The following is a 12,571-nucleotide window of genomic DNA, read 5'->3' as shown; positions in this document are numbered from 1 at the left end:
GAGGCACATTGTGACTTGTGACCCAATAATGGGACTCATATTAATAGGGAAGAAAATTTGGAAGCAGACAGAAGGCTCTAGCTGAATGGGAGGAAAGGAAAATGGTTTTTTCAAGAATGTCCTGCTAAATACCTTTGAATTGATGGAAGCACAGCTAAGGATGTCTCTCAACATGTAGGCTTAAGCAGCTTTTTTGCTTTATAAAGCCTCAGAAGTTCCTCTGGAGAAATTAGTTGGAGTTGAGTATAAAGGAATCAAAGGAGGAACACAAGGCTTTCCCTGAGCACTAAGGGCAGGTAAAAACCCAGGTCCTTAGCTTGGGAGTTTCTACAGGTCTAGCTCCTCCCCAGTTCTCTCTGTTGCTCATTCCTAAAGAGGTAACCAGAGAGATGGCTGGGGAGTTAGGTCATCTCACAACAGTCTCTTGTGCCAAAGGATCATGATTGGGAAGAAATTTGCTAGTATTTGAGGAAAACAAATCAGAAATCAACATTTTAAGCAGTGAAGTCCTGAGATTCTTTAATTCTGTGAGAGACAAGAGACCACAAATCAGAATGAGGCTCCAAGTTAGAGTTTGCCCTTGTTTGTGATGCATAGTCTGTCAAGAGCCTGGGTGTGGGTGGCGGAAGCTTGCAGTGGGCTGTGAGGCATCCTGCTGGCTATGAACACTCCCCCATTGGGGCCACAGGCTGCCCAAAGGGTTTTTCATGGTGCACATGTTAGTTATTGGGGGGACAATGGAGCCCAATGGCGGCACCACCATTCTGATCTTTCCTTGAGGCGACCCAGTAATGGAGAACTGCTTTGTCTGGGGTCAGGATATAGCAGTGGCTCCTGGATGCTAGCCATGTCCTAACGCTTGTGGAGAGGCAGCAACAAAAGAAGTCATCTTAGATTTTATGCTGTGCCTTTTGTTTTAGGTTCTACCTCTGTTGTCCACCTGTAAGCAGCAGTTGACTCCGGTTTGACATGCTGGGTTCAGGAAACCAATTCTCCATTCCTCTGTGAGATGAGAATACATGAGCCCCAAGGAAGATGTCCATCTTCCTATTTCTTCCATCCTGGTTCATGAACTTCAGATTTATCCTGTGTTCTTAATCCTGTCTCCCTTACTAGCATACCCTGGTGAAGGTATGAATTCAGGTTTTCTAGCCTGCTTCCTCACCCTAGCTCTCCTATTTACTTCAGATTTCAGAGTTTACTCCAGCCCTTGTTTATCAATATTCTACCTGATCTTGCTATCAAAAATCAATATGAAAGTTTTCTTCATGAATGACTGACATGGATTTAAAGGCATGACCTTTTCTTAAGGATATTTGCTGTTGAGCAAGGTGGCATTGTACCTAACAGACTGATGCCTTTCTACCCTTTTCTTTATCTTCTAATTCGTGCTTTCTGTTTACTCCTTTATTTCTGTAACCACACCTCCATCCTCTACTGCCTCCCAAACCGCTTGCCACTTTTTCAGTTATTAATTAATAATCGGAATAATTTTTTTTTTGTCCTGGCCTTTTCTCTCTTCTTTGGTTTACTCCAGTGTTGGAACTGTTTCTTTTTCATCCAGTACCTAAAATCTTCTGATAGACACCACATTCACTCTTACCAAACAAACCTAAAACTTTTAACCTGAGTTAGGATTTTCTGGTCACAATCTGCATATATTCTTTCTTCACCAACTGAACTTTCCTCTGGGCTTCCCAATAGCTTCTGCTCTTCAAATTTAATTGAATCCACTTTGAATTTGTCAGAATCCTAGCACTGTCTGGATACCATTAGTATTTGTGTCAGACTTTCAGACCAATATCTATTACTCCATGTACTCTTATCTTCCTCTGAGTCTGCCGTGCCATCTTCTTCCTCAGAGAGTACCATGCTTATGAGGATGACGAAAGAAGGTCAATGAACCAAGCAGACCTACATCTCAAGGAAAGCCTGGATTTGGGGGAACTTTAAGTATTTGGGCCATTGGATGGTGTGATACCACCTGTCTGAGTGGAGTGTTGTGTCTTGGATTGGATAGGTGAAAAGACACCTCTGTCACTTGAGAAGACTCTAAGCAGGGATTTACTATGACTGCCACCTGGAAAGGTTGAGAGATTTAAGTGACCCACCTCACAAGGAGACAGCACAAGTAAAAATAAACATTGTGACATTTAAGAAGCAAAAAGAGCATTTACTTTGGGTCGGATATGTCACTACATATCACCATAATGGACTGTTCGGTGCCCACTGTAAAGTCCCAGGTGATGAGCTGCAGCCAGTGACAGAGATGGCTCGGAGTCCACAGACCTATTCCTTGGGAGCCTGGTACTTAAGTTTTTCACATGTTATATGTAATTCCTTCCTCCTACATTTCACGTAACACAGTCTTGACAGTGTAACCCATAGGATGGTAGTTCTGCTATAGGGGTCCTTCAGCTCTTTGGGGAATCCCAGGGAGCTCCCAGCTTGTAGGGGACAAATTTCCTTGTAGATTCTCATGTTATAGTCTTCTGGGAAATTCAGAATGATCCTGACATTCCAAGATGGTTAGTGTTCACTTAGATTGAACTTAATATTTTAGCCCACATTTATGATGCATGTGTTAAATTTAAAGTACTGTGTTCAATCGTGTATATACAGAAAGAAAAAATACATGGGTACTATCTTTAAGAAATAGCCTAATGAACTAGAGAATTATATATATATATATATATATATATATGCCTATTAATAGTGAAAAGTATAATAAATATTATACTATAAATAATAACCAAAACTTTAGGAGAACACAAGAGAAAGGAGTAAAGGAATTCTGATGAAAGAATAGATGAAGATTGGGGAAATCTTAAGGACCTGTCATTTGACCTGTGCCTTAAAGAACATATAATGTCTAGGTTGGCAGCGGTTAGAGAGAAGAGGGAAGGATTAGAGGAGTGAGAAAAAGGCTATGATTGGACCAGGGGACAAGGCAAGAACATGGAGTCCAGATGATTGGGGCTGGAGATGAGAGTGAGGTGAGGCATCAAAGGGAGGTTGAAGTAGGCCTCAAGTTTAATGTTCAGTAAAATGCTAACAGTTGTACAAAGCACAGAGGGAGGGATACAGAAGTATTCCTTTGAGGCCGGGAAGTAGAATCCATGCAAATTCAAAGGCTACTTTCAGAGCTATGAATGAACCCAGAGCTGTCCTTGGCCATGGATTTTTTTTTTTTTTTTTTTTTAATATATTGCTTGGGTTCTCTCTTGCCCTGCGTCTTTCTCCTGGCATTCTGAATGCCTACCCTTAGTCTTTTCTTCAATCATTGAAACTTGATGGTGTGAACCATCTGACCCTTGCTAGTCCGCAGTTCTTGTCTAGCTTGTTGTCTCTGATCAATTTTACAGCATCTAGTTTTCTGCCGTGTAAGTGGTGACCTAATTCTTGTACGTGCCGGCCAGCCCTGAATAGTTTGTTTTCATATAAATACAGACGTATTTTGCCTTGGTAATTCTTGCTTCTACTGCATGTTTTTCCCTCCAGGCACTTACTTTGTTGTTTTACAGGCACAAAGTTTCAGTGCCTGGGATAGCTTTCAGTGTTATGGATGCACCAGGAAAAAAACACAACACAAAAACTGTCACAATAAAAGAGTTCTGACTTCAATGAGTAATGAAGTTGCATAAATTCCAACTCGTGGTTCCAAAGGATTTCCATAAGCCTCTTGATTTCCAAATGAGAAGATCATGATAAGCAGTTAATTACCTCTTTAAGCAAAGACGAGCCACCACAGACACTGCTGTGCACTCGCAGCTCTCAGGAGAGGGAGGGCAGCACCACCACATCCTGAAAAACATGCAGTGCAAGCATGAAAATGGAGTTCATATAAATTCAAGTAATGTCCTTTGACTTTTCATTAGGCCAGGCATGTCCCAGTTACCCCTTGGGGACTTTCTTAATGTTATCATGGCAACATACAATTAAGTCAGATTACATTTTTTTTATATGCAGGGAGAGGTGCTAAGATACCATTCTAAATTATTCATCACTTCACTTTTTACAAAACAACCCCAGATATGACTTTAAGATGTGCAATATTAAAAAATAGCAGATAATTTGATATTGCTATATCATGTAAAGAAACCTTTCTTCCTTTCCCCAGGGAGAACAAAAGACTTAATCGAACTCCACATGGGTTGCTGTGCTTATCACAGCTTACCGTATTACTCTGATTTATGTGGCAGATTGTGAACTCGAGAATTAACAGAAGTTTCTTCCCCAGGGCTGGAATATTCTCATTTCAGCATTGTAGATCCAGGGACAACTTTGAAAAGGAGCTAAATAATTTTTCTTTCTTTTTCTCTCCCTGCCCCCAAATCCCATGCGTGTGTGTATGCATGTGTGTGTAAATTTGACCCTTGGTTATCATATCACAGTCACTTAGTCATTGAGGAGACTCCTTAAATAAAGACACCTTTAGAAGAGCATCATCCTAGTGAGACTTAAGCTGCATCCCCCCGCCCCAGCTTAGTCTTTAGAATAAGACCCCCGTTTCAAAGGAGACAGAATTCATTAGGATGTTACATTATATATAGCTAGAGGTTAGATGTGGGGATTAGGAAAACCAGTATTTCCAATTTTAAATTCATGCAACTAGCCATGCACATTATTAAGATAATGCTCACGTTTTTTAATTGCTGTAGTTTTTTGTTGTTAAATTAATATTGTCTTGGTGGCAAGCAAGGGTTAATAGCTATTTAAGGAGGATCCAGGGAACGTAGGGAAGAACATGTCTGTGTTCACGATGACATTAATTTATGAGGAAGGGTTGGAGGAGCAAGCCAATCAAGTACTGGATGCCAAATTACCATATATCACACAATTTACAAGGCAGTCAAAAGTGTTATTAAATTGGCGACCAGAACAACCTTCTTAATTCATCCTTATGACAGTGATTGTAATGACTCTAAGAACCTGGTTTAACCTGAGTTCATTTTATGAAAGGTCTTTCATTTTTAAGCATTACATTTATTGAGTTTAAAAGAAAGCTTGTCTTAAATTGTGTGCTGTTAAAGCATAATAAAAATGCCTCAATAATTAATCCATATTCAATACCTGGGTCAACATCAGCATCTATGGGAGGCATGCAGTGGATTCTAGTTTTAAAAAATCTGATATCAAGGCATTGTTCTCCTTTTATCACTGTAAAACAAAATAATCTTCAGATTTCACAATAGTAACATTGCAATTTTGTTTTATGCTCCCATTGACCCAGCATCTCTCACCAGAACCTAATTTTTGTGTTCTCTTGACTTTGGAGGAGTCAGTATGCTGGCCATCAGTGGACCCTTTCTTAGTCATTCTGCTTTGTGGGTGAAGTCAGCCCAATAAACATAAGAAGACCCCTGGTTAAGGACAAGGGTTTGTTCTTATGACTGTTTTTAGTCTCACTAATCCATGGCCTTGTGGACTCAAATAAAAGCTGCAAGTGCAGCCTCACTTCTGTTTCTGGTGTTGGCTCCTAAGGAACTGGGACAGTGTTGAATGTAGTAAGCTTGCATGGCTCCTTACCCCAGCCTCTAGCCCCCAGTACAGAATGAATACTCAATAACGCTTAGGGCATGAGTAAAAAAATTCTATTTTTTGATTTCTTCACTTTTAGAACCCCCTGGTTTATGTTGTCAGTTCAAGACTAATGCAGATCAGTCTAACCTATGATGCATTTTTCCACTGGGGTTGTCCTGTCCAGGGTATTGCCGTACTTTCTTTGTTGGAGTCATGAAGGCAGGATGTGCTTTGCCTAAGCTTGTGTGTTTGCTATGCTCTGGCCTTGGTTCTTAAGGCAGCTCCTTTGGCTGCTGGTGAGTCTGTGATGGCAGAGTGGCTGTCACCGTGCTGCGGTGACTCTAGGTCTTCTGTAGAAGTTTGTCACTTGGAGAACAAGGTGGTTTCTGGAATCTTGGACCAGCCTTTTTCCTAAAAGAACACATTGACTCTCATATTGAGACATGAACTCTGAGAGGACCTAGTACCAACTGGCTTAGATTGTTTAAGGTTTAAACATACAGCTCCCAGCATGTGCATAGCACCACACTTAATAATTATCAGTACCCTTTCCTACAATTCTTTCACCCTGCTTCTGGATCCATGCAGCTTTTATGCCCTTGGTGATGCCACCTGGCTTTTGGTTGGAGGATTGTGGGAAGCAGGGAACCAAAAAGAGTCTAAAGTTGGGATGCCTGAGCTGACTTTGAAGAGTTAACAAGAATTATTTATGATTTATACAAACAAGATTAGAAAGATGTTTTAGGTAGAAGCAATAACTTAAACATCAAGAAGATTAGAAATAGTAAAGGGTATATGGAGAATTCCATTAAAGTAAGTGTGGGACAGGAATGGCTAAAATTGAGGTTATAAGGTTATGACTAAATTATTGGGTACCTGCTAGGTGGTGCTAAAGATTATAGTTTTTGTTCTGAAGTTAATGAGACATTGGAGGGTTTTAAGTGGTGGTGGGTGATTTGGTCAGATCTTCATTTTTGATAGGTCACTCACTCTGGCTGTGTTGTGGAGGATGGATTTGAAAGCAAAAGTCTGAGGAATTAGTTTAGGAAGCTTATGCAGGAAGTTTGTTAAGAGACACTGATGCCTGAGCTAGACAGTGGAATGGAGAAGAAAAGATGAGCTGCAGAAGGTGTTTATAAACTTTGGAGACTAATCCTTTGTCAGTTGCTTCATTTGCAAATATTTTCTCCCATTCTGTGGGTTGTCTTTTCGTATTGTTTAGGGTTTCCTTAGCTGTGTAGAAATGCTTAAGTCTCATGTGTGTATTTTTGTTTTTAATTTCATTACTCTAGAAGGTGAATCTGAGAAGTTGTTGCTGTGGTTTATGTTGGAGAGTGTTTGGCCTATGTTTTCCCCAAAGAGTTTTATAGTATCAGGTCTTAAATCCATTTTGAGTTTATTTTTGTGTATGCTGTCAGGGAATGTTCTAATTTCATTCTTTTCCATGTGGCTATCCAGTATTCCCAGCACCACTTATTGAACGGGCTGTCTTTTCTCCATTGTATTTTCTTGCCTCTTTTGTCATAGATTAGTTCACTGTAGGTATTTGGGTTTAATTCTGGGCTTTCTATTCTGTTCCACTGATTTATATTTCGGTCTTTGTGCCAGTACCATGTGGTTTTGATGATTGTTGCTTTGTAGTATAGCCTGAAGTCAAGGAGACTGATGCCTACAGCTCCATTTTTCTTTCTCAGGATATCTTTGGATATTCTGGGTCTTTGGTGCTTCCAAACAAACTTTAAAATATTTTGTTCGAGTTCTGTGAAAAATATCCTTGGTAATGTGATAGGGATTGTATTGAATCTGTAGGTTGCCTTGGGTAGTATAGTCATTTTGATAATACTGACTCTTCCATTCCAAGAACATGGTATGTATTTCTGTCTGTGTCCTTTTTGATTTCTTTCATCAGTGTCTTATAGTTTTCAGAGTACAGGTCTTTTGTCCCTTTAGTTAGGTTTATTCCCAGGTATTTTATTCTTTTGGATGTGATGGTAAACGGGATTGCTTCCCTAATTTCTCTTTCTGCTCTTTCATTGTTAGTGTATAGAAATGCCGTTGATTTCTGTGTATTAATTTTGTATGCTGTGACTTTGTCAAATTCACTTTTTAATTTTTTTTATTACCCAAATGAATTTATCACATCTGTACTTGTATAATGATCATAACAATCCAATTACACAGGATTTCCATGCCACAACCCAAGCACATCCCCCAACGCCCCAAACTATCTCCTCCAGAGACCAAAAGTTTTTCAATGTCTGTGAGTCAGCATCTGTTCTGCAGAGAAGTTTAGTCTGTCCTTTTTTCAGATTCCACATGTCAATGAAAGCATCTGATGTTGGTGTATCATTGTGTGGCTGACTTCACTTAGTATGATAGTTTCTAGGTCTATCCATGTTGCTAAAAATGCCAGTATTTCGTTCTTTTTGATGGCTGAGTAATATTCCATTGTGTATATGTATCACATCTTCTTGATCCACTCCTCTGTCAATGGACATTTAGGTTGTTTCCATGTCTTGGCTGTTGCAAATAGTGCTGCGATGAACGTCAGAGTACTTGTGTCTTTGCGAGTCATGATTTTCTCTGGATAGATGCCCAGCAGTGGGATTGCTGGATCAAATGGTAGTTCTATGTTTAGTCTTCTACACTGCTTTCCACAGGGCTTGCACCCATTTACAATCCCACTGAAAGTGTACTAGGGTTCCTTTTTCTCCACACCCTCTCCAGCACTTATTGTTTGTAGACTTTTGGATGATGGCCATTCTGGCTGGTGTAAGGTGGTACCTCATCGTGGTTTTGATTTGCATCTCTCTAATAATGAGTGATGTTGAACATCTTTTCATGTGTTTCTCGGCCATCTGTATGTCTTTTTTAGAGAATTGTCTGTTTAGATCTTCTGCCCATTTTTTGATGGGGTTGTTTGTTTTTTTGGTATGGAGCTGCGGAAGGTGTTTATAAATTTTGGAGATGAATCCCTTGTCAGTAGACTCACTTGCAAAGATTTTCTCCCATTCTGTGGGTTGTTTTTTTGTGTTATTTAGGGTTTCCTTTGCTGTGTAGAAACTTTGAAGTTTGATTAGATCCCATTTGTTTTTTTCTTTTCACTGTCAATACTCTGATAGGTGGATCTGAGAAGATGTTGCTGTTGTTTATGTCAGAGTGTTTGGCCTATGTTTTCCCCTAGGATTTTGGTAGTGTCTGGTCTTATATCTAGGTCTTTAATCCATTTGGAGTTTATTTTTATGTATGGTGTTGGGGAGTGTTCTCATTTCATTCTTTTCCATGTGGCTGTCCAGTTTTCCCAGCACCACTTATTGAACAAGCTGTCCTTTCTTCATTGTATAGTCTTGCTTCCTTTGTCATAGATGAGTTGGCTGTAAGTGCATGCGTTGAATTCTGGGCTTTCTATCCCATTCCACTGATCTATATGTCTGTCTTTGTGCCAGTACCATATGGTTTTGATGATTGTTGCTTTGTAGTATAGTCTGAAGTCCGGGAGCCTGATTCCTCCAGCTCCATTTTTCTTTTTCAGGATGTCTTTGGCTATTCTGGGTCTTTTCTGCTTCCAAACAAACTTTAAAATATTTTGTTTGAGTTCTGTGAAAAATGTCCTTGGTAATGTGATAGGGATTGCCTTGAATCTGTAGATTGCCTTAGGCAGTATAGTCATTTTGATAATATTAACTCTTCCAATCCACGAGCATGGTATGTCTTTCCATCTATTTCTGTCATCTTTGATTTCTTTCATCAGTGGCTTGTAGTTTTCAGAGTACAGGTCTTTTGTCCCTTTAGTTAGGTTTATTCCTAGGTATTTTATTCTTTTGGATGTGATGGTAAACAGGATTGCCTCCCTAATTTCTCTTTCTGCTCTTTCATTGTTAGTGTATAGAAATGTCGTTGATTTCTGTGTATTAATTTTGTATCCTGCGACTTTGCCAAATTCGTGGATGAGCTCTAACAGTTTTCTGGTAGAGTGTTTAGGATTCTCTAGGTATAGTATCATGTCATCTGCAAATAGTGATAGTTTTACATCTTCCTTTCCAATTTGGATTCCTTTTATTTCTTTTACTTGTCTGATTGCTGTGGCTGGGACTTGCAGAACTGTGTTGAAGAGTAGTGGCAAGAGTGGACATCCTTGTGTAGTTCCTGATCTCAGTGGGAATTCTTTCAGCTTTTCACCATTGAGAATGATGTTCACTCTGGGTTTTTCCTATATGGCCTTTATCATGTTGAGGTAGGTTCCTGTTATGCCCACTTTTTGAAGGGTTTTTATCAGAAATGGGTGTTGGATTTTGTCAAAGGCTTTTTCTGCGTCTTTTGAGAGGATCATATGGTTTTTATTCTTCAGTTTGTTAATGTAATGTATCACACTGATTTTTGGATATTGAAGAATCCTTGCATCCCTGGGATAAATCCCGCTTGATCATGATGTACAGTATTTGGTAGTATTTTGTTGAGGATTTTTGCATCTATATTCATCAGTGAAATTGGCCTGTAGTTTTCTTTTTTTGTGGTATCTTTGTCTGGTTTTGGTATCACTGTGATGGTGGCCTCATAAAATGAGTTTGAGAATATTTCTTCCTCTGAAATCTTTTGAGTAGTGTCAGAAGCATCGGTGTTACCTCTTCTCTAAATGTTTGATAGAGTTCACCTGTGAAGCCATCTGATCCTTTGCTTTTGTGTGTTGGAAGTTTTTAAATCATAGTTTCAATTTTGGTACTTGTGATTGGTCTGTTCACCTTTTCTATTTCATCTTGGTTTAGTCTTGGAAGATTGTACTTTTCTAAGAATTTGTTGATTTCTTCCAGGTTGTCCATTTTATTGGTGTACAGTTGCATGTAGTAGTCTCTTTGTATTTCTGTGATGTCCCTGGTAACTTCTACTTTTTCATCTCTAATATTTTATTGATTTGAGTCCTCTCTCTTTTTTTCTTTATAAGTCTGCCTAAGAGTTTATCAGTTTCGTTGATCTTTTCAAAGGACCAGCTTTTAGTTTCATGGATCTTTTATATGGTTTTCTTTGTTTCTGTTTAATTTATTTCTATCTTTAGTGCTTTATTTGAGTTGATTTTTGTTATTTGTGTATCAATTGTAGATTTTTTTGTTTGTAGTTGCTCTGAAGTTTTGATGTAGGAATGTATAGCTATATGAGATTGTTTTAAGTTGTTAGTCTCTCAATTGCAAGTGTTTCTCTTGTGTCCTGCATTTGTATCCTTCTCTTCTCGCGATTTCTGATTTTGGCAGTGTATTTATGTGTGGATAATTTCTTACCTTTATTGTATATATCCCTTTACTGGTGACCCTTGCCATTTGTGGTATTTTTGTTTCTAGCTGTGGCCTTTTCTGCCTAGAGAAGTTCCTTTAGTATTTGTTGTAAAGCTGAAGTCTCTTAGCTTTTGCTTATCTGCACAGCTTTTGCTTTCTCCTTCAGATCTGAATGAGAGCCTTGCTGGGTACAGTAATACTGGCTGGATGTTTTTTCCTTTCTTCATGTTATGTATATTGTGCCACTCCCTTCTGGCCTGCAGAGTTTCTGCTGAAAAATCTGTCGATAACCTCTTGGATTTCCCTTGTGTGTTATTTGTTCATCTCCCTAGATGCGTTTAATATTTTATCTTTGGCTGTAATTCTGGTCAGTTTGATTAATATGTGTCTCGGGGTGTTTATTTTACATGGTACTCGTTGTGCTTCTTGGCTTTGAGTGAATGGTTCCTTTCCCATATTAGGGAAGTTTTCAGCTATTATCTCTTCAGATATTTTTTTCTGTCCCTCTCTCTCTGCTCCTTTTGGCACCCATATAATACAGATTTTGGTGTGTTTAATGTTGGCCCAGAGTTCTCTGAGACTCTGTTCATTTTTTTTTCCAATCCTTTTCTCTTTTCTGTTCTGCATCAGTGATTTCCACCAGTCTGTCCTCCACCTCACTTATTCATTCTTCTGCCTCCTGTGTTCTGCTATTGGTTGCTTCTAATGAATTTTTTTTAAATTTCAATTATTGTATTTTGTATTTCTGCTTGCTTAAATTTTAAGTCTTGTATTCCCAGTGTCTTGCATCATCTTCAGCATCATCAGTCTAAAGTCTTTTTCCTGGAGGTTGATAATCTCCAGATCAATTAGCTGTTTTTCTGTTTTTTTTCTTTCTCCATTATCTGAGTTATAGTCTGCCTTTTCATTTTTATAGGGTTTTTGGTATTTTGTCTTTTTTGCAGACAGTAGAGTTGTAGCTTCTCTTCTGATGTCTGCCCCCCTTGTGGCTGAAGTTGGTACAGGGGGCTTGCTGTGGGCTTCCTGATGGGACGGTCTGGTGGCCACACACTGGTAGGTGGGGTTGATTCCTATCCCTCTGGTGGGTGGGGATTTGTCTCTGGATGAGATTAGAGGTGGCTGTGTACCTGTGGGTCTTTAGGCAGCCTGTTTACTGATGGGTGGGACTGTGATCACACCTGGATTGTTTGGCCTGGGGCTTCTCAGCGCTGATGTGTGGGGCCAGATTTTCCCCAAACGGCCACCTCCAGAGAAACACAGGCTGATGAAAATTCCTGAGAGCTTTTCCTCCAGTGTCCTTCCCCCACAACGAGTCACAGTCACCTCCTGATTTCCCAGGAGATCCTTCAAGACCTGCAGTCAGATTTGACCCAGATTCCTATGGAGCCTCTGCTTTGCCCTGGGGCCCAGTGCACGTGAAAGTCGTTGTGCACCTTTCAAGAATGGGGTCTCTGTTTGCCCCAGTCCTGTGGAGCTCCTGTGCACAAGCCCCACTGGCCTTCAATGCCAGATCCCCAGGTGTGGGGATTTGATGTGGGGCTCAGAACTCTCACTCCTGTAGGTGAGTCTCTGTGATACTTTCCTCTCTGTGATACTTTCCAGTCTATGGACTTCCCACCTGGGATGTATGGGGTTGCTTATATCACGTAATCACCCCCTCCTACCTCTTGATGTGGCCTCCTCTTTGTCTTCTGGAGTAAGATGTTTTTATGAACGTTTCCTGTCCATTTGGTTGAAGGTTGTTCAGCATTTGCTTGTAATGTTGTTGTCTTTATGAGGGAAGT

Source organism: Phacochoerus africanus, chromosome 5 (assembly GCF_016906955.1).
Source record: "Phacochoerus africanus isolate WHEZ1 chromosome 5, ROS_Pafr_v1, whole genome shotgun sequence".
Taxonomy (NCBI): Eukaryota; Metazoa; Chordata; class Mammalia; order Artiodactyla; family Suidae; genus Phacochoerus; species Phacochoerus africanus.
This window is presented reverse-complemented; position numbering follows the sequence as displayed.